This window comes from Excalfactoria chinensis, chromosome 6 (assembly GCF_039878825.1).
Source record: "Excalfactoria chinensis isolate bCotChi1 chromosome 6, bCotChi1.hap2, whole genome shotgun sequence".
Taxonomy (NCBI): Eukaryota; Metazoa; Chordata; class Aves; order Galliformes; family Phasianidae; genus Excalfactoria; species Excalfactoria chinensis.
Genome location: NC_092830.1, coordinates 18,403,479 through 18,426,986, shown reverse-complemented (window position 1 = coordinate 18,426,986; position 23,508 = coordinate 18,403,479). Strand labels below are relative to the sequence as shown.

Below are 23,508 nucleotides of genomic sequence, written 5' to 3'. Positions count from 1 at the left end.
TTTACCTAGTACATTATGAATGAAATGAAAATTGAAAGCCAAGTATTTAAATTGATATTTAGTGCTGCTTTCAGCTAATGTCTAGCTATTTAAGTAATTTAGGAATCCTATCTCAAAAATGGCTTTTTTCTTTTTATGGAAGACAGCTAGGTATTTAGAAAAGAAACACATACTTTACAACAGGCTTCACATCTTCAAACCAGAAATATTTTCCAGTACTGTCTTGGAATGCTTAGGGATATTTATCCTTTCTTATACTACACAGCATTGAGATACTTTTAAGATGACGAATACTGTACAGAATGCAGCTCAAGATTGTACATGTCCCATGAGAAGGCAGATTTCACTGCATTTCAGCAGCTTGTGTTTCACTGACGATGACAGATAACCCTTTTCACTTTGTAGCACTTCCCAGAGTGTTTCATAGCACTTCATAAACATTAAAGCTCAGAATAAACCAAGAAGGTGGGTGTGTAGTCTTGTCTCTGTTTTACAGGTGGACAATTGAGAGGTTACTTGCCCAAGGTCATACAGCAGAGCCAGGAACAAGCACAACTGAGTTCTTTTTTTCTTCTGATAGTGTCCTGAAATGTTGTGAGCTGATGAATATGGCCAGGTATGCCAAGTACAAATCACTGAATTGCTTAGGTTGGAAAGGAGCTTAAAGATCATCTATTTCTAACTCTCCTGCAAGATGGAGAATGCAAAATGGGCAAGGTTGCCTCCCACTAGATCAGGCTTCCCAGGGCCCCATCCAACCCAATCTTGAACACCCCCAGGGATGGGGCACGTGTGTTTTTTTTCTGTATGTACTATTCCTTCAGACAGCTTGAAACAAATTTGCTTTTTAAATAGTTTTAATTTTTATGATAATTCATCTTAAAATTTAATGTTGCAGTTTATGTGTTCAAGCTCGCTGCCAGATTAATCTTCTGTCAGGAATGTCCTGCACCACAGCAAACTGCAACATTGCATCTAGAATTTAAGCTGAAAAAATACAATGCAGTATAATACAAAAGTGCCTGTAGCATGCACTGAGTTGATAAAAGCGAGTAAGAAACTTTCCTGTGAGTTTTCTGTTTGTCTGTTTGTTGATTTTGTTTGTTCATTTTTGAAGGGGGAGTGGAAGGAAGATATTGGTCTTTGTAAGTTTGTTTCCATGGTTTTTTGCAATGAAGCAAGGAAGAAGAGTACATAGGAAGAATGAGTGTTGGGGCCTATTTCAGCACCTACCACTAATAGATTTAGATTATCCAACAGATAATTATCCAGACTGTTCTTGGAAATCACTGAAGGGGATCCCATAACTTCATTGCTTTACTGGTTGATCATCTTTGAGGCTGAAAAGAGCTCATCCCCTTCCTATCCAAACTGAGTTTTCGCTGTCACATCAAACTAAGCCAATTCTCTCACGCTCAGAAAACAACTAATAAGTAAGCTCGCTTTATTGCTTCTGAAGTATGCAAAGATAACGGTGACAATCCAGCACTTTCCTGTCTTTTCCATTTTCAGTTTGTGTTTGTTTGTTTGACTGCAGGAACCATTACAGCAAGTTCAGACCACTAAGTGCCCTGAGGTAACAAGTGGCTATGTTGGCAAATACAAAATGCTTTGACTTAGCTTAGTCTTCAATGAAAGTAATTGCATAGAAACCCCAGAGGCATGAGTATTTGGTAATGGAGTTGTAAGAAATGGGTCTCATTCAGTTCTCAAGACTCCTATTGAGATTTTGCTGTGAATGATACTTACATAATTGGCTTCTCCCTCATTAGCTGAAGAAGTTAAAACCACTTTGGTTTTACAAACTAGTTATAGAAATTTTCTTAGATAGATCTTCTCTAAAGAACTGAATTCTTCTTTTTTACAAACTTCTAGTGAAGACTGAAGCACTTTTTTAAGCCAAAACAGTCAAGATCGCCTATAATCTTATATTTCTTGTTTACAGAATATACAGGGTGAAATTTATTGTACCAAATTTTTAGCATTGTAATATAGTGAGACTTTAAGTAATTCTGTATATAATTACTTGAGTATTCCCAAAAGCTGATCCTCAGGTTTTCAAAGTGTTAGAATAATTTTCTCCTTTCAACTACTTAAATTTTATCTCTTTTTGCCTCACTTCCCCCAAAACATGGTGAGAACAGCATCATACCTCACTGAGTTACAAAGTTAATCATAATTGAGCAGTGAGTATTGCAGAAATATCTAGGAGATCCTTTGAAAAATACTGTTTTCAGTTAACGGTAGTATGCTGGATGGCTGGAGTACAGTATATAGCTCAGTAGATCTTAGTAGTGTGCATACAAACCAAGGAGTCAGATGCCTATAAAAATAACATGAACTCATGTAATTGCACTTTTGTCTTAAAAAATTCAAAATGAGATCGCTTTAAGATTGCACAGGCTTTAAAGAAAAAGCTGGTGTTTGCTTGCTTTATGTGCTTGATGTTCCAGCCTTCCCCATTCTTCTCACGTGAGTTGTGTTGTATCTCTTCTGTTCCCATGGTTTTTATGCATCTCTCTGTCCTCTGGTGTCACAGGTAGAGTCTCCACTATGGCACCTTCTTGCTGCCTGAAATGTTCCTTGGAGAACTATTTAATATCACTCACAGTATTACTCCCATGATTAGCCATCATTGAACATCTGTTGCCTATCCAGCATTTTGGAACTGTATACACAGCTAGTTTGACAATCCTGTGGGGAGAAATATTTTATAACTGGATGAGAGACCAAGTACTTACACTACTGAATTTTTCAAGAAAATATGCAATAATGTTATATACACAGAGAATAAAAGTAGCTGTGTTTTCCAGACTGCCTGAGAGTAAATGTTTCATGTAGTAATTTTAATACTGAAGCTGCTTTAGAAAAAGGGTATAAAATGTGCACGTGTCATTGTACAAAACTGTGTTCAGACTCGATTAGAGCAGCTTTGATTATTTTATTTTTTTATAAAGCTTATATTGGGAAATAATACTGAAAACATACTCTGAATGTTTAGGAATAGAACTGGCAATATCTTTATGATGTTAATATATATTTCCATACTGTTACACAGAACTTCTATAAAAACTACAGTTTAAACCTTGTTTCTTTTCTTACGTTATCTTTCTCTATCAACACCTTCTTTCAACTTGTTTATATAGCTCAAGTACTGTTTTTATTCTGTCAAGAGTTTCTCATCTGATTACACAGCTATACAGTAGTTACATTTTTCTGACTTTCTTCATAAGAAGAGCGAAACCAGGCATTTAAACCCTCCTTTGCTAATTTCTATCCAGCTGTATAATCTTCTGTTACTAAGATTCCTGCTGTTTAAGAATTTGATAGGAAGAAATGTAAACCATGGATGTTTCATTAAGACTACTGAGGAGATGTTAGGTGCAAGTAAACAGCGTAAACATATTTTTCCTTCATGTGTTGATGCGTACATTGAAGGTATTTAAAACTGACTTCTCTAAACTTTATTTAGTAAAGTCTATATTTTAATTTTGAATTTAGAATGAAGATACTGGAGTTGCTAATACTGAGTATTTTTATTATTTAAATTTACTTATTTTTCAATTGAAACATGAATTTGTCACTCCTATTTATGTGATTAAAAGGAAAGCTGAATGTGCACTATACAATAGAGCATATTCAATCAGTCATAAATACATATAAAGGTTACAAAAATATTGTATTGATTCCTAGTTAATTTTTCAAAATGTCATCCAAAAAGTGAGGAAATGAGCTTTCTGCAACTAGACAAATTTCTAAATCTGCGGGAAATCACAAATATATTCCCCCATCAGTGTATACCTGAAAGTTTTTCTTAGATTTTTTGGGATCGTGTATGACCTGTGTGGCTTGATAGTCAGATAGCCCTTACTCACAGCATTCAGTATAAATGCCTTTTTGAGACAGTTGTGATTAATGTCTTTTTCCTCCCATTGCAATTTCTACTGGACCAGTAGACGCATCTGTGAGTAGTCTTGGACTCATACCAGTTTCAGATAAATGGATCAGACTAGTTAAATTCTGTACATATAGTTGCCAAACGCTATGCATTTGATTTGAACATCAAAGGAACTGCCAGATTTGGGTTGAGCTGCATCTTGGTATAAATGAATTACGATAATGAGTCAAAGTACTGAATCTAACAGCTCAAAAAAGAACACTCATCGTCTGGAACCAGATTCATTTCTCTTGGAATCTAATTTAGTGAAAAGAGCTGAAAAAGGACATAGCCTCATGCTGGCCAATTGTAGCCTGTCTCTGAATGTGCATTATCTGAGAGGTGGGTGGACAGATGCATAAGTATTCTGAAAGGTAACACTGGTGGGAGGTGGGCCTATTATTTAGAGTGCACCGTGACATGGAAGTGACAAGGTAAGTCATCCCAAAGTTACCTTTTGATCTAATGAAATGATATTAAGTACCATAAGGTGTGTTTTTTTTCTTTCTTGTATCAGACTTGATTCTAAGCATACTTGTTCATTTTGCACCTACTGCGCTGGAGGTTTTTTAGTAGGAAGTTAAATGTCAGTTATCTCTTTCTGATCAACCATCAGTGCTACTATTCTTAAGTATGAGTTTATCTGCTTTGTCATTTGGAACTTAAAAATACATTGTGTAGAATGCTACAACATATATTAACAGAAATGTGGTAGTTCAGAAGGCATTTGGACAGATCTAAAGTGACTGGAGTATATCTTAACAGGCTAGTAATGTTATCAGACCAGGAAGATGCTTAATTTAGGAGTAAGTTATGGAGACATTTTTCTTTTGGCTGTTATTTGGGATTATGATCTTTAGAATAGTATCTCATGCAATGAAACACAAAGCTTACCTCCTATTTTTTCTTGTTTTAAATCTACACATTCAGTGCTATAATAATGATTTACAATGTTGGTTGAATGCAAAGGGTAGGATAATGAGACAAAATGGCTGTCCACACTTAATATCCTTTTACTTTTCTGAGTAAAAGCCAACTTCTTAATGAAAGTTTTTAAAAAAAATAATACTAATAACTTTTCTGTAAACATCTCATTATAGGGTTCCTTTCAGTTTTCTTTATACCAGAAGCTGAGATTTTTTTTAAAGGGCAGGGCCCCAGTCCTGGATAGATGATGTGATTACTTGTGGCCACTCCAGTGGTCCTTAAGCAAAGATACTGCAGTTGAGAAAAGATTAGCCAGATAATTAGAACTCTTGTCATTTTACAATTTATGCTGCATGTGGAAAATTTTCTAATGACTTCTTTTAAAATTAGAATTGAACAACTGTTTTCAGTGCTACAGTTTTCCTCATCTGTTAATAAGACCTCTTGCAATAAATTCTTCAGGATAATGAATAAGAAAAATTATACTTCACGTAAGTAAAATTCCCAAGAGTAAATTTGAAATATATCCAATTTGCCTTGCAAACTGTTTCAAATGTAACTAATTCTGTCTATACTAATCTGCCCAATCCACTTAACATGTTATGATCTTGATTTAAATTAGTTACGATGCTTACCTTTTTGTAACGTTTCCTTAACTGTGTATATTTTGCTTTTATTTATTTATTGCATTCGGTTTTTCTGGAGTCAAACACTTCATACCCAGCGACAACCTGAGATGCAAATTCTGTGTAACTATGCAATGTTTTCTTGTTTTAGTTCCACATTTTACAAACACTTCTCTGGATCTTATGTCACTTATCTCACCTGTGTGGAAAGTTTAACTAGGTCTTCAGTAGTGCCTATTACTGAGAATAGTTACTATTCTGTTTCAACACAGCCAGCTTATGTGCTATGAACTACCCAAATTAGCCATCTTTCTGTTGTAAACAGTCTCTTGAAAAGCTTTTCAATTTTCTTGCTCCCTATAATATCCTTGCAAATATGAAATGCTTCCCTAATATTATACTGACTAGAGACCTAAGACATGCAGTGTTTAGGCCCACATCAGTATCTTTGGTCCTTGGATGGCTGTAAATGGAAGGCAGACAATATTGGACAGGGGTGATCCACATCTTGTCAGCAAGACAGAGAGAACTGCTCTTGGAGGCCTCCAGAATATTAAACCTTACATATGAGCTTACCATTTATTAATAAGCTACTATTAGATAATCTTAGAAGGTTTCCAAAATATTTTCCTCTGAGCCCTTTACAAATTCCTGCATTTGCAGACAAAGGCACATGAAAAAATCCCTAAAATATTTCTAAAGTAGTTTTCCATTTAAATATGCCGTATACAGAATATGTCATAGATTTACATGGTAAGATTATTTTATAGATTTGCTTTTAAGGCATCTTGCATTACTTGGCAGCAAATTGACCATCTGAGTAATGAGTACATCCCAAGACAGCTTTTCCAAGAAACCATCATGTATTTTTATTTCTTGCTTATTTGCTACATTTATTGTTACAACAGTTAACTTTCTAGAAGGTGTTTTTAGTACTATACACTGTAAAAACCAGAGTAAGCAGTAGCTATTGTCCTAAGAAACTTGCATTTTAAGAAGAGGTAAAAAAACAAAAGATCAAAGAAATGGCTAGAGATGAGATGTCATAAAAATGATTATACGCTTCATCAGTGCCATTTCCAAAATAAGTAGCTAGGGTTCTTACCCTGTAGTCTCACACATCCATTTTTAAAAGAAATGCAATCAACGTAAAAGGAAAAGGTAATGATGGGCTATGCTAAATCTGGATATACAATTCCCTTTACTATGGATTTTTTTTTAGTAATTCTTTTGCACGCTTAGTTTTGTTTCTCAGTCTTAAATATCATGCAGAATTAAAGCAGTACATGATAAGTTACAATTCTGAATATTTAAGAAAGCAGTATGGAAGATTAACTGCTCTCCATTTACTGACTGTTACTTGGAACCAGAAAAGTCTTGTGTTTTTGTAAGCATAGTAAGCTACACTGTTTTTCTTTAAACTTTAGGGTATGAATTATATTCCTATAATGACAGCTGCAGGGTGGAATGTTTTAACACACTGGAGTGAGATATATCTTGGACACATTCTTGGTATCTGAAGTTCAACATGCTCCATATGGTGCCACTGAGCCAGTGATTTTGAAGAAAACAGTCAAAGACTGCTGAAACAGCGTAAAATACAAATTAGTCTTTGCTATATAAGTAAAAATTCACTGTCAATCTCTTTTCAGCTTTCTGCATGAATACTTTCAGCAACTTTTAATAGTAGTCTCTGTGTTTTAAAACAATGCAAATTCTAGTAGAAGAGAGTAAAAGATAGTGTGCTAAGAATGCATACTCATTCTTAACTGTTAAGAATGAGTCTTGTCTAAGTCTTGTGCAAAACAGCAAAGGAAGGGGAGGTTTGGCTTGCCTGTACTGTCGCTTTAGCACTTGTGTTGCAACATTTGTGAGAAGTAGGTTGCTTTTGACTTGGTGTTCTATCGGCACAGAAGAGCCATTAACAAGCTGTGTCTTGGGTACGTGTCCTTACGCTCCTTCTATTAAGAGCAGTAATAATAGGAGTATGTAGTAAAAATACATAACAACCTTGATTTTTTTTTTTTGTTTTAGTTTGTGGTACTACATTAGTTGAGAACTAGACCTGAAGGACATTTGGACTTTGTGCATGTATGTTTTAATTTGCAACTGGTTGGAGTTACTGTATGAGTAACTTGCTTGTCTATTTTTTATCTTAGTGAGATGATTTTTTATTTTCAGTATGAGATTAATGCTGAGTTTATACATACAGATTTCAGAATTTTTGCACATACTCGCAATTCTTAATTCTGAAATTACTGGGTCATACCCTGAATTTAACTCTCTATTGATCTGATGTATTGTAGAATCACTGAATATCCCAAGGTGGAGGAATCATTAAGTTACCTGTGAATTTACAAATGGAATTTATAGAGTTGCAATTAGATATTCAATTCAAAGAAAAATTTGATCATGTCTCTTTATAGACTTCTGTAAGAACTATCGTAGAAGAGAAAAATGTCCCTCAATTCACAATCACACCTTAGTTTCATGTCATCACTTTTTGGCAGTACGTACATTTGTGAGCAGCCATTTTCAAGGATGAAGTACAGGAGGAGTAAAATCTCATTAAAAAAACTTTCTGACTCTACACAGGATCATCCAAAACTCAAACCCTATGTCTGAGAGTGTTGTCCCAAGTCCTGGGATGTCCCAGCCCCTGCCCTGGAGTCCTGTCACTGTCACACAGAGCAGAGCTCAGCACTGCCCCTCTGCTCCCTGTGAGGAGCTGCAGCAGCCATGAGGGCTCCCCTCAGCAACTCTGCTCTGGGCTGAGCAAACCCAGGGACCCCAGCCGCCCTTCCTGACCCCTCACCATCTTCATAGCCATCCTTTGGACACTCTTTAATGATTGAATGTCCTTATTATATTGTGTCACCCAGACCTGCACCCAGTGCTGAAGGTGAGGCTACACAGTGCGGAGCAGAGTGGGACAATCACATTTTCAGTTTTTACTTATTTCTTATTATTACTAGTTTTTTTTTTTTATTGTTTGTTTGTTTTAATTTGTGTATATGGTAGATGGACTCAAAACAAAAAAACCTAGGGAGCACACGGCCATGCAAAAACACTGTCTCTTTTGAGTAGTATCAACCTTAAATCATTTTGTGTTGATGTTGTCTCTTAAGAACAGATTTACAGATATAAAAGAGCATTAGAAAAACAGCCACAGTGCACCAATTTGTTAACTTGTGCGTATGTACCTTTTCTATCAAGAGAGCAACATAATGAAATGAGAGTATTACTGATAAATCAGATCCTTATTTGCAGAGTTATATTCATTCAAAGTTGCACATTACAGCCTGAGTTGATTTAAGAATTTACTGCCACAGAGAGAAGGAAACCTCACTGCTTGGTCAGAATTGTATCTTCAGTTTCAAGTTCCCTCTGCACAGCAGAGTGGAGGCAGCAGTGGCACAGGGAATATTTTAAAGAAAAGGCCTAGGGAGGTGTGACCACATTTTTAGAACAGAGATTTTATTTCTGAGAGTTAATGTCAGAGTAAGAAACCAAAACATGATGCTTGACTTTCTTTCTCATTGATAATCTTTTACGATTTGTAAAACCCTTAGTGAAAACTGGCGGGTGACTATTTTGTCTGACGTCTTAGTGATCTCATATTAAAGTTACCTGCCCAACTGTAGTTCTTCTAGATTTAGTTCATCTTTGTTAATTTGCTCAATTTTCTGTCCTTAAATATTGTCTGTCCAATTTCCAGTAATTACTTCTGTCAGGTTTATGAAATTCTTTTGCATGCAGTTCATGGTGGCAGTTGTGGTAAAATACCGAGTAACCAATGGACTCATAAAGTTCTGGTACACTCAGAAAGTATGTTCAAAGCATGTTACTTCTTATAGTAAGCACAGATCAGATCTCTACTTTGAAAAGCAGAACTTAGTATTATCTACGGAGACATGATCAGAACATCAATGATACATTAAGGCAGATGTTTTCTCCTCATACATACATAAAATATTATTGCCATCATTTTTTTCCCTCACAGAAGCTGGATTCTGAGATGTCTGTCCTGTCACTGGTCATGCACTGGTGTATGTTCTATGAAAGACTTATTCAGCTTTACCTGCTTTATCAGTGAGAGTTTCTAGGTCTTCCAAGTCTCTGTGACTATCCTAATCCATTTGATATGATGATATAATTCAGCTGTCACAAAGCACTATTCATTTTCTTTCAGCAACATAAGACTTTGAAGCTATATGTGTAATCTAACCCAAGGAAACAGTCCCAAAGGATCCAAAGAATGTCATATGTGCCTGCCTTTATTTTGTGCCATGGATAGACTGGTTTAATTGGTCAATGTTGCAATTGTGGTCTAAATTGGAAGACAACTGTACTTCCTTTTCCCTGAATATCAGTTCAACATCACTGTGTATTAGAAGGCAGCTTGCTTTAACTGTTTCAAAATTAGTTTGTGCATGAAGAGTCCAAAAAATGTGCTATATTGCTCAGCTGGGGACAAAAGGAGGACTTCTCTCCACCAAAAAATTGCACATGATGAAGGACATGACAGGAGAGCAAAATTTTTGTACGTATTATTTCTGTTAACTTAAACAGGGACTGTGTCCAGACTGGGTTTTTCTTAATTGCACATCTCAGCTATGGTTGTGTGGGGAGAGGAGGAGACAAAAGAATAACAGATTAACTTGAGAAAGTAAGACAGAGTTTTCTATGCAAAAATGGCTCTGTATTTGCCAGAAGTGGAGAAATATCCTTCCTGTTTCTAAGTATGCACATTGGATTAACTTTGCTTTGGTACAAAAGAGCCTGGGAGTGGTTTCCCTCATCAAACTAGAAGGTTGTTCATACATTGCTGATTACAGGCCAATCAATTACTTCTTCAGAAAGTTCTTTTCTTGATAAATTAATCTGCTTGTATGTTTGCACTGTATTATCTAAGAAGAGCCTTGTCATCTTCTTGAAATAATAGGACACTGCAAGATAACAGGCATTTAGAGCAAGATTTAACTATTTTAAAGGAAGCAAATTACTGCAGCTCCAGGGCAGCAGTAACTTATATAGTGACAACTTATACATGTTTTATGTACCTATTTACTTCAGTGTTCACTACAGAAGTATAGTTACCATAGCAATGACAATGTCACCAGATTTCTTCGCTAGTTCTGGAATACATACTGCCCATGTGCTACTTGAACCATGATTATTTCCTGCACAAGTACTGAAAGTAGATGTTGAGAGTATTGCACGCTTTTCTAAACAAACAGTAAGACGTTGATTTATAAAACATTTTATGGTTAAAAGCAATTGGTGCAAGTGAATCTCTGGTTACCAACATCCCTGGTATTGTAAATCCTTTACCACTGAGATAAAAGTTCACTGGTTCATATCAGCAAAGACTCTTCTAGTATATACTTAACCTTTAATCTTGTTTGGGATGTTGGTACCTACTTGAAGTGTTACAGGAAAATAATATATGATGGTCAAGAAAATATTTGCCTTCATTTTAAGTTTAAATTCAGAAACAAAACAAAATCTTGGCTATTTATTATCTTGTTGGTGCTATATAAAATACCATAACATAGAACTCTCCAGCTCTCTGCACTTTCACCACAAACTGTTTTCATAGTCAAGAGTATTTGTATCAGCTGTAATGTTAAAAAGTTGTACGCCTATAGAAATAAGCCAGCCAGATTTTTCTTTTTAATCATCATTGGCAATACTCTCAATAGGATAGTACATTCCTGTTGTTTATGGTGAAGATACAATGTGCGTTCACGTGTGCTGCCTCTGCAACACACATAGGAGTAAGCCATCCTCATCTTCTGGATTGAGGTTGTCTTTTTACTCTTGAAATCTGGTGACCAACTCCTGTTCTGCAGCTACTCAAGTGTTATTTTTTCTGACCTTGTGCTGGTGCAGCCACATGGGCTGGGGTGGATTCCAGAGACATGTTCACACACATGCCTCTCTGCTGCCAGGAGCAGAGGACCTAATTTTTTGTCACATGAAAAGAAACTTGTTGGTACAGTACGTTACTAAATGCCAGAGACTTATTTCATGAAATGGGAACACCGCAGGGGAATCTGGCAGGGATGATGTGTTTATGTAACTGAATTGAGTGTTGCAACTGCCATCACTTAGTTCCCTTGGCTGCAGTGAGCAAGTTGTGAGAGAAAAGCAATCCAAACAGAGATCTTCAGGCACCAAGGGCAGCTCTAATTATGTACAAATAATTAATGAAAATGAATTGAAACATTAATAGGAAACACAAATGCCATTGGTTTTCTTACGTGATCACGTATAAGGAACTTATGGATAAACGCCCAGGTTTATGCACTCTTATTTGACGTACATATTCTTTGGGTGCCTTCAGCACATTCTGATATCCCAGGGAGATTCATGACACAAGAGTAATTGCACATAACGTAAACAAGATCTGCATTAGTTGGCTCTATTACTCAAACTCCCTTTCCAAGTCCAGATGTGTGATGTGTAAATGTTAGGAGAACAGAGTCCTTATGAAGTAGCTTTATCAAATGCAGCTAGTCTTCCAGCAAAATGGAGAAAATATAAATTAGAGCTCAAGACCTTGGTCAAATCTGGTGCATAAAATTTTACGGTTATATTTAATGTTCCATATGTGCTTTGGACAACTGCCATGTTTGTAAAGAACTGCTTCAATATTATTTTTTAAAAGTGACACTTTTAGCACAGTATCCTCCACAAACTGTTCACTGCTCACCATGTGAGCCAGCCAGACACTAAATAAATTGTTTGTTTTCATGGTCTAAACCTAAGATCAAAATGCCTTTTAGAGCATGGCAAGTTTCAAAACATAGCATGTGACTTTTTGAAACATAATTTAGAGACGATAAACTGGACTGAAAGAGGAGAGTGTGATGCAAAAATTTGAGAGGAGACAAGAAATTAGGGAGATATGTATGTCTGCTGGTGCTGAATATGTCCTAGCTTATTGTTTAGAACTTGATTACATTTTATTATGTTATATGGGTTCTACATTGCTCCAAACTCATTTAGGAAAAACAACATCAAAAGAAGGAGATTCTACAAATTGGTGCCACTTTTCAGAAGTCCTAGCTTCATTTTCCAGTCCCTAAATATCTGTCTTTTAAAAAAGCTTCAAATTCAGTGTGTGTTGTTCTGTTATTTCAACCACTTTTGCTCTGTCAGCTCAATAGCAGTGTTTTAAAATGCTCCCAGTCATTTGTTGTATGGTATTTAGACAAGGATTTATTGCTCATATTAGAGAAAGTAATAAATTTTCAAGAGCCCAAATCAGGATGCAATCTGAGTAGAAGAGTGGTACTACTCTGACCCCAGAGCTCTTTTCAATTTTTGCATAAAATAAAAGAGATGCAGCATCATGGAAAAAATTGCAAGTATTTCTTTTCTTGTATTGGAAAGTATGAGACAAACTAGATTGCAATAGCTTCTGTTATATTTAAACACAAATATAATGCTACAGACAGAAGGAAAGAAAAAGATTGTTTACACTTTTAAGCACTCAGGAGGTGTGAGAAATCTGTAGTGATGGGCTAGAGCAAGAATGCAGCTAAAAATAACCTGTCCAAAACTGAATTACTGCTACTACCATTACTACCATTGCTAATTTCAGCTTCAGGATAACTTGCAGTCTTAGATTTATCATGTAATAAAATAGGAAGTGGATCTGGTACAATTTTAGGTACCTTTCAGGTTTCATTTACAATACACCGACATAAATTAAGTAAAAATATAACTGTATATTAAGATATAATGTCAAGCTGTTATTTCAGTAATTAAAAAATGTTTGTTAGACAAATCCTAAAATAAATGTAGCATTTTAAAGGTACAGAATTGGAGTTGTAAGTAGTGACTGTCCTGAAGTAAAGGTGAGGATTAAAAAATGTTCTTTGAGTCTGGAACTATATAGAGAATGTAGAAATCTTTGAAAGCATTACTGGTTGAAAACTGTGACATACCTTTATGATCCTATAGAATATACAGCTGATGCCATCAGAAGATTGTCCTTGCTTAGCAGAGATTTAGAGAACTGCTGTATGGGAAAAGAGCACAGTCAAAAGTGAAAGGTTTCTCTTGTTCAAATCTTACGTTTCCCGTTCATGTGAACCGAGATGAAATTTTACTTTCACTTAAGTTAACTGTGTGAATCTATAAACTGGAGATCAATAGTTCATAGTAGGTAGATCATATTCTCAGTCATAACACTGCAAGAAAAATCTATTTGCACATAAATGTTTTACAGCTAGTTAATGTATTAAATGATATCTTTAAGAGAGAACAGATACTAATTAATTTCTACTACACACTACTAAGGTGAAATTATTTCATAGTAATAAAAAGACACATCAGTGCTGTTAAACATGAATGCTGATGTAACTAGCATATATGAAACAATAGTTGGGGATCTTCATAACCTTCAGGAACTCAGAAAATTTCGAAGAGCCAGTAAGTTTTGGTAGTTTAGGTGCTGTGATTCCAGAGTGGATTTTTTTTTCTCCTCGTTGTAGCTCTAATGTGTACTACAGTAATTTCACCACAAAAAATGGATACAGGTAGAGAACCAAAAAAAAAAAAACCAAAAAAAAAAAACACCTTACTTTGTTTTCTAATGAGCTATACGTATGCATTTGGGAAAGTTTTATATATATATATATGTGTGTGTGTGTGTATGTATATACATATGCACATAAAGTTAATTTAACAGGGAAGGCAAATACCCAACAGGCAAAACTGCAGTGGATTCAGTTTCTTGTTACTATATCTCCAGTATATCCAGTGCTATGATCTTTGAAAGGGAGAGGTTTGTATACAGTTATCCGTGTTATAATGCATTGTGAAAATGACACTTTTAATGAATAAGTTGTCACATAGTTGAAAGACGATGCAGGAATGCAGTTTTTCACACATTATTTAATTTTGATTTTTTTTTTATATAGCAAATCATAAATATTCATCATTTTTTATTCTTTCCTTTATAATTTTTCTTATTTTCAATGAGAGTGTGATTTCGTAAAAGTAGAAAGAAATGCCAAGAAAATGTATAGTTGCTTTCTGGTAGAGGAACTTTGAACCTCACTTCTTGAAAATATTTCACTTTAATCTTTGAAGACATGGTGACAAAACCAACGAGTAGGGTAGCCATGATCTAATTCTTAAAGGAGGAAGCAATTATAGTGGAGGAAGAGTGATTTGAATGTGTGAAGAAATTGGTTATAGATCATTCGAATTTATGCAGCCCAAATCAAGCCAAGCTTCTTGAAATCAACGTGAGGTAAAAATTTAGGCAAAGTTCAGTAGTCCAGACATTAGTAGACTTGCATGTTTTCTTCAAGCTTGGTTTCCTTTTGAATGCCATTAGCCCTTTGGACAGCAGAAGCTGGGAAGAAGGTTCTTCATGGTCTCTGATAGATTCTGATTATTTGTTGTAGCAGCTTACTCTGTTTCACTCATAGAAGCCTTGCTGTGTGACTGCAGTTAGTTGCTTGGTTTTTTTAGTTGTATCTTTTTCCATCCTAACAATCACATAACTTTCCTTTATTCATCAGTAAAGTCTTTGACATGGTCCTTCCCCATCTACCTAGACCCAGCATGGATTTTATCCTGTACTTCCAGTCAGTAGCTACTATCTTAAAGCAAAATATAATGTCAAGTTTTTAATGTCAGATTTTGACAGAATGGAGAAATGGGCTGACAGGAATCTCATAAAGTTCAACAGATGAAATTGGAAAGTACTTTACCTGGGGAAAAAATAGACTCATGCATCAAGAAAGGCTGGAGACCAAGTAGGTAAGGAGAAGCTGAGGGCCTCAAGTAGAGGTTCAGAGGGATCTTATTAACATGTAAATACCTAGTGAGAGGTGATAATCAAGATGGATCCAGGCTCTTCACAGTGATACTCAGTGACAGGACAAGAGACAGCATAAACTGAAATATAGGCAACTCTCCTTAAGCATAATGAAAAAAACTCACTACTGTGAGGGTGGTCAGATTTTAAAAGTTTCTTGGAGGAGCAGTGGAGAGTCCATCCTTGAGATATTCAGAACAGTCTAGGCCAACCTGCTTTAGCTGACCTTGTGTGAGAGAGTGGTTGTACTAATGAACTTCAAAGGTCCTTTCCAATCTCAACTTAGGATTCTGTAACAATTCTTCAAAATATTGTGGTTTGGCTTCTTTAAGAAGTGGGACAAACATACCAAGAAGGCACTTGTCCTCAAGCAGTTATAGGTCAGAAGCAGACAAATACTAATTGTAACTATTACAATATATTTTTTTAATGGTTCAAGAAATTAGCAACCCATCTGACTAAAAGTGCCTTAGTCACATCAGGAATTAGAGCTCATGTTCTTTTGGAACTACAGTGACCTACCTGTGGTCAGATTGCAGTGTTGCAGTTCCATGCAAAGACCATGCTGTGAGAGAGCAGCTAGTGCAGACTGGGAACAAGGATTTTCTTTTCGGTACCTAACATTGGAAATACACGAGAAAACTTGAATATCTGGATCTTGAACACAGGTAAGTGCATCATCAAATTAGTGTGCAACAGCACAACAGACTCTAATAAGAACCTATAAGAAAACTGGGTTGAATTTAATTAATGCATAATATTGTGTTTAAAAGTTAGTGTTATTGCTGGAGATTGTAGTGAGCAGTTGTTTTTTCTTGCTAAGGTTAAAAAGCAGTGCAAGTCTAGCGCGTGAAGCGAGTTATGTATTGATTATTCTTTATGGAGTTTCCAATGCCATAGTCTTAGTTATAATTCTAAATGTCTGTGCATGACATGGTGCAAAACAAAGTGGAGAAAACAGCTAAATTCTACTGCTAAAAATGTGTTAACCTTCTAGCTAGAATAGACATGTCCTGTTGTATCCCAGCACATTTAGCACAGTATCTGATTATTCTCTTCAACTGAAATTGCTAGATGAGAATATCTTGTCAGTGATTTCAGGCTACTGTGAGTGGTTGCAATCATGGAAGGCCTTGTTGGAAATGATGCAATCTTTTATTTCTGTTTGTCATCCTTCAGCCAGAAGGTTAGTACAAAGAGCAGTATGTAATGTGCAGTAATGTGCAGTATTAAAGGCTTCAAAAGATAGCACATATCTTTTATTTTTTATATGTGTATAAAACTCTTATCCTCTAGCTATTATATTCGTTTTATTGTTTGTTTTCATTTTTATTATGTTCTATTCCTTTGGTGATGATTAAAGAAGGAGTCTCTCTGTTCTGATCATGATGCATTTTATTTTTTAAGATAGCGATAGGCACATTTGTATAAAGAGATGGTGTAAGGAAGTTCACTAATTTGATGCTTATAATCTACGAGGAGAGAGAAATGTACAGTCAGAACCAGTTCAGTTCTTTAGGTAAGGATGTAGGGTAGAGATATAAGTAATAGCTTTTTATCCGTCATAAAATTTCAAAATGGCTCAGAGGCATATCACTGCTGCAGCTGTGGCAGACCTTGTTATGGCATTACACTCCGGCTCAGGATGATTTTTTCCATAGAAAATTCTAGCAGGAACTATAGTTCTGGTAATAACATAAGTAGGAGAATAAATAACTTGAATATTAACAAATTGTGTGTAATACAGATGCTCCAGCGTGAACCCAAGCAGGAGAAGAAATGCATTTCCTTTCTTCATTCTTTTCACACTATGCTTTTTCATACAAAACCCTCTGGTAGAATGCCAGAACCCCCTCTGAACATTACAACTTTAATCCCATATGGCATTTCTACTTGTTCTGATTATTCATTTCACTATTATTAATTTATATTTTCACTTACAGCGTGAAGGTAGTTATAGTTATATAGTTAGATTTGCCAGTGTATTTCATATTATTCGAGCAAACTGAAAAAATATTTTAGAAATATTTTTGCAAGAAATCCTTGCTATCCTTTGTGAAAAAAAAAAAAAAAAAAGCAATTTTCAGATCTGGGACTACTCATGGTGGAAGTAAAGGAAGGAAAAAAAAAAACACTTGGTATTCCTTTACAATAATCTACCCATGCAACTGATGCCAGCTGTGCTTTCTTCGGTAATACCCAGTGAGGGGTAGATATTTGTTCAGATACTGCTGATTCTTGGTGCTGGTTCCCAGGCTGTCTGCAGGGTTTGTCCTTTCTGTGACCAGCTTTTATTGATCTTCTCAAATGTGAACAGGTGTACCCTACTGACCCAATCAAGAATTAGTGCTTATCAAAGGAAAATAATACTCACGCATTCTATTCCTGTAACACATCCCCAAGTATCACTCAAACTTTATCAGCAGTAGCAAAATTTCATCAGACATGCATTTGTTTCAGAAAATATGCTGAGTGGTTCCTTAAACTTCTATATCTCAAACTCTCATAGGACCCATATTGAAGAAGGCGTTTCTGGAGGATGGGGAAAAAGAGTAAAACTTCATTCACCTCTTGACCTTTATAAATGGACATCTTTTAATAAAGGCACAGGAGCTTGTACTGCTTTTATACAGTGAGATGTAGTGATAGCTGACTTTAAAATCAGATTACAGTGACACGCAAAGCTGCATAGGACAATCTCAGAATTTTGAGTAACTATTGGTAGCTATGCAGTGAATTGAAGAGGGTTGTGTGTAACTTCTCACAAGCTGCAGTAGCTGTACTGCTGGCACTAAAGGTAACAGATCCAGCTGGACCTATATTCTATACATTTTCTATCAATTCATTTTCAAATAACAGAATGATAATAGTTGAAGTCATGTTTTCAACTGATCAAGTAGTCTAACAATGTCTGCCTCTGATTCTTTTGGTATGTTATGACTATTGTTACCCCAGCTTTGACAGCACCTTTATTTCGTGGAATCGTAGAATCATTTGAGTTGGAAGGGACATTCAAAGGTCACCTAGTTCAACTCCCCTGCAGTGAACAGGGACACCTACAGTTAGATGGAGTTGCTCAGTGCCCCACCCAGCCTGATCTTGAATGTCTCAAGAAATGGCTCAAGTTTGGCTTTTTGTTGCATACTCAGTAAAGAGTGGTATCATGATGTTAGTGAGTGAATGTCTGACATCTTCGTTGCAATCCAAAGGTAGCGACTGGAAATCCATTGTCATATCTGTGCCTTGAGACAAATGCCATTTCCAGGATCATATTTAGTGTAACTGGCCTGGAGGTGGAGGAGTGCAAAACATGTCATGGCGCTGCTTACTAGTCCATGTCCTTAAAAACTGGCTTAGCTCCCACACTTCAGTGAGTGTTTTGTGAAAGAAATACCAAAACCAGGGACTTGCAGTGATCTCAACAGTAGTATTCTTCATGACTGTATGGCTGATGAATGACTAATCTCACATAATAAGAGGGAGCTTTTAACAAAAGAACGTGACTTTTAAGGGCTTGTATTCGGAATTACTGAACAAAGCATACTGCTGAGACCAGAGATTATCAGTACCTATGGAGTGTAGCAGAGAGTGTAGCTCAGCTAGCAGAGTTTTGTAAGAAAGTTCTGTGTTAGGAAGAGAGATGACAATGTAAAAGTGACAAGGTAACAGAGTAATAGGTAAGACAAATGTGTTTGCCTAAGGAAAGCTGAATTAAAAGTGTTTGTAGTTTTATTATAATGAAATAGAAGACTTTCATGTCTCTAGTATGGTGAGAAAAATAACATTTTTTATTCCTCTTTTCAATTGTCATTTTAGAAAGCTTTACTTTATGTTAAGAAATCATATATTAAAACATCTATTTCAGAAACACAAGTCTTTAGCACCTGTCTCTACTGTTTGAGTCAATCTTGTGCAGAATTAGGTTGTGGATATCAGTGTACATCACTTGAATGGGTCTTGCCCAGGTACTCATTTGCTTATTTTACTTTGCTGTCAGCCGTTTCATTTAGATAACAGGGTCTGGATGTTAGAGTAGATTTGCACAACTGCTAACACTTTGTTTCAGCAAACACAACAGGCTGTAGAAAAGCCAGAGAAAACAAAGAACAAAAAGTTATACCAGGATTAGAGATGAACTCATCGGTGATTTGATAGTCCTAAATGGCTATACCATTGCCTTTGATGTGTTAAAGGAAACTGTAAATAGAGGAAAACTAACTGTTCATACTTCTCAATAGGCAGTTTTACAACAGCAATACCCTGAAGCTGAAGAAAGAAACGTTTAAGATAGATTTTTAGAAGACAGCAGCAGAAAAAGAAGCATAGTGGTAGAGGTACTATTCAGGTTGTAATCAAACATGGCTGGCACCAGTAGGAGTGGTTCCAGCAAATGCAGACAGCCCATGGATGGTCCAGATAGTCATTTGCTGGTTTTTATTTGCTGTTATTTGCTTGTTTCTTGTTGTTTTGTTCATTTTTCCTGATGCCTCTAATTCAGTGCAGGCATCTTCCTCTGCAGTTATTCATGTTGTATAAGTGTGTGGTGGCTAAGATTTTGTTGATTTATGGGATGGGGTAAGGAGACTGAGTCACAGAGTAGTTGTGCAGAGAAAGGGGGTTGTATTCCTGGATATGTGAACAGAGCTTGCTTTTGGGGGGCTTATTTTGGGTAAATCAATAGGTTAATGGTTGCTGGGATGGGAACTCCATCCAAACCTGGTTTTTTGTTTCTTTTCTTTCATTTCCTTTCTTATATTTTTTAGCAGGGGATGTGATCTGGAAGGGTGGGAGAGTAGCAAGGAAGAGAGGCTGTTAAAGAAAGTTCAAGAGAGGGGGCTGAACAGAGCAGTGCTGTAACATGTGAGTGATAGGTTATTCTGCAAGATGCCTCCCCTACCAAGAAGGATGGAGGCATGCGATTAGCTCCGGCATCTCCTGCATTTGTGTTCTTGTGTAATTACGGAAAGTGCATTCAGTGTGCAAAGGTATCATTGCTGTCCTGCTGTTTTATCATTTCTTTATGAGATAATGTTGATTTCAGCAATGAAGTGCAAATTTAGTTTACAGTGCTCCTTTCCTCTTTATAAAGGTTAAAATGCGTATTGTAGATAATACTGTTGGTGATGCTTTTGGAACAGTCTTCTGTCATCTAATTTCAGAAATATGTGAATTTAAATGCTGTTCATTGCAGTTTAACCCAAAATGCATGTTGTTAGCATTTGGGCTAAAATTTGGCCAGCTTATCATCAAATATTAGTACCTACAAAGAATTAATACATAGTGAGCCTTCAGTGTCTTATGGCAAAATGAACATGCAGTTATTGAAGTGGTGCCAATTTAAGTCTATAATCCCCAAATTCTCCTGACACAGTGGCTAATTCCTGAGGGTGAAGAAGCTAATGGTTCCTTTGTTAAGCGGGTGTATTTTGGTTTACTTGTGAACAAGGTACTTCTATTGCTGATGATAAAAGGGCCCCAAATTCTAACAAGTTCTGTTACAACTGATGGAGTGTAAGCTATAGGTGGCTCAATTTACTAAATGCTGGGGCTCCAACAGCAACAAAATATGTGCAAAAAGGGGGTCGTTTTCAGCTATGAAGAGAGTCAAGTGTAACAACAAGACCAGTACTGGGGGAAGTTGTCTTTTTTATTGTTGTCTGTTTATTTTGCTTTCCTGTGTAAACTGCTCATTGTTGTGCAAAGAGAGGGTGTGTGTTGACTTTGATGACATTGTGTTACTCCATTAAATGACACTGTGTGCTATTTACTTCTGTGTGACTGTAGGTTTGGGGATAATTCTTTTCCAAAATGGCAGGAGCCAAATGATGTTTCATAACTTAACAAATCCCATTTCTGAATTAGGTGGTACAGAAACAAATGTGCTCTTGTGATTGATAAAAAGACGATATAAAAAAGGTTTGTGAGCGTTTAAAATATATTTAGTTTTTAAGAGAAGGGAGGTGGGGGATAGAGCGTTATGAAGTGAGATGCACTGTAGACACAAATGGAAAATAGATCTGAAAATGCTGACTTGTAGTAATGAATGAATAACACCCAAAGTTTATCAGAACCAAAAGAAGTCCTGACATGAAATGAAGCCTCCTAAGAAAATTCTGTTCTGTTGCTGTTTTGCTTTGCTGTTGTCGCATGTCATGCATGAATGGAAATGCTGCATTCTCCGGGGAGCAGTAAAGCTTCTGTGTAGGTTGTTTATTTCCTTAATCCCTCCTTCTCCGTGATTTCCAATGTCAGATATAAAATGGAAAGCCTGTAAATACAGTGATTATCATACTGATTATCACCTGCATCAGGGAACGCCCTGGCTGGCCGCTGTAACCCCAGCAGTCTCCACATGTTACAGCCACTTCGATTTTAACCTGACTACTCTATTAGGTACGTGAGGCTCAGTATGAAGTGCCCTAAGGCTGCACAGATGGGGTCTGCTTGTTTCCTGTTCTCACTGTTATTGTGAATAGATACTAAAAGCTCCTCATTGCTTTTATCTGGTTAATTTACTTTGAACTGGCCCTGCATTCAGGGCCTGCCGAACATTTCTCACCATTTTGCAAACACCAAACCACAGCCTCTAAAGAAGTGCTTTGAGCTTTTCTCTCCTTTTTTCTCGAAGGGCCTTAATTCTCAGGGCCTTTAATTCTGGAAAACATGGATTCTCAGGGAGCTGCAGGCTCCTTACCGGAGGAGGCTGCTCAGGAGGTGTTGTGAGGTTTAGTTGACAGGAGAGAAGAAAATTAAGATTGCTGTTGTTCTTTGGCACATACAGACCCCTTACATTAGGGGTCAACCTGTGATTGTGTGCTGGCTACCATTGCTCATGTAGCTGGGCAACAGACCAGGCTAAAAGACAAAGCTCCAGCAGGAAAATCCTAAGATAAGATGCTTTTTGCCAAATGTGCAATCCATTTGTACTTTCTTGTGGAAGAGCCAGGTCTTTCAAACCACATCTGCTATGCATGGGTGCCCCAGAACAGAAAATTAAGATGAATTCTCTCAAAGTCTCTCACATAAGGAAGTACTACTTAACTGGAATAGCTTTTATTTCACAGATGTAAGAATGTAGTGGTGTCCAGTTTCCTGCCCAAACAATAGTTTAACACAGATGTTAATGTCCCACTGCCTTGGGGAATTAAAGAAGTCCCTTAGGACAGATCAGTGCAACTTCCAATTTCACTCACATGACCAAAAACCTGAGGTTACAGAAGTTATTTGGCTGCCTTACATGATCATTAGTTTATTTTCTTATTCTCTATCCTCCTTATCGCTCTCTCTTATTCCTTTTTTTTTTCTTTTTTTTTTTTTTTTTTTTTTTTTTTGTGGGATTTTTTTCTGTGTCCGAGTCCCATTTGAGGTTTTCTTGATTGTGCTGTGGTTCATTGTAAGTGCATCACTGTATAGTGGAAGCTCGCAGGCTCCTTTTTTCATATGAGCATGGGCTTTGTTAATCACATGCTGCTTTAGGAAAACACTGCATGATATCTTTGAACCCTACGCTCCTTCTTGACAGCCAGGCTAGCAAATGTCATTGACTGTGTGATGTACAAGAAGGAATTCAATTGTAAGTAAATTGTCAAAGTGGCTAACCTTGCCCGCACCCAATTGTCAGGACCATGATTCAGTTTTTCTGTCAACATCAGCTAAGGCTAACCCGGTCAGCCTTATGTTTCTGCAGAGAAGCAGCCTGAGGAGTTGTGCTTTTCAGCTGATCGCATTTTATTAACCTCAAGTTACTGTTGTTATAATCAATTGTACCCACTTTGGATTCTTAGATTGCCCCCAAATTGGCAAATCGTACAGATCCACGAGTATGTATTTTCTGCAGCATTAAAGCTGTCATAGGGATGCTGGCCTTAAATGGTGCGGTACGGTAGTTATTTTTGTTTGGTTGGATCAGCTCTCTATTCAGGCTCAAGTCTTATCCTTCTATTAATATCACTTGGCAAAGATAATCTGGATGATTGCAAGTTAAAATGTAAAGACTTTGAGCGTTGTCAACATTATTTGCAATGCTGAGGTAAAAAGTGAATAAGGGAAAAACACTGCTGTTGTCTCCTGTCTCCTTGCTTTTATTTCAAAAGAGATTTTAATTGCTCCAATTAATATAAATAAGAAATGAGGACATTCTGATACCCTAATGTTTCCTCTGTTCTTTGAAGAAA

General features: G+C 36.6%; 1 protein-coding gene across 2 annotated transcripts in view; it reads left to right on the top strand.

Annotated features, from left to right (window-relative positions):
* ADK (adenosine kinase) overlaps window positions 1-23,508 on the top strand; it is a 258,375-nt gene that overhangs the window by 191,963 nt on the left and 42,904 nt on the right. The window lies entirely within an intron of this gene.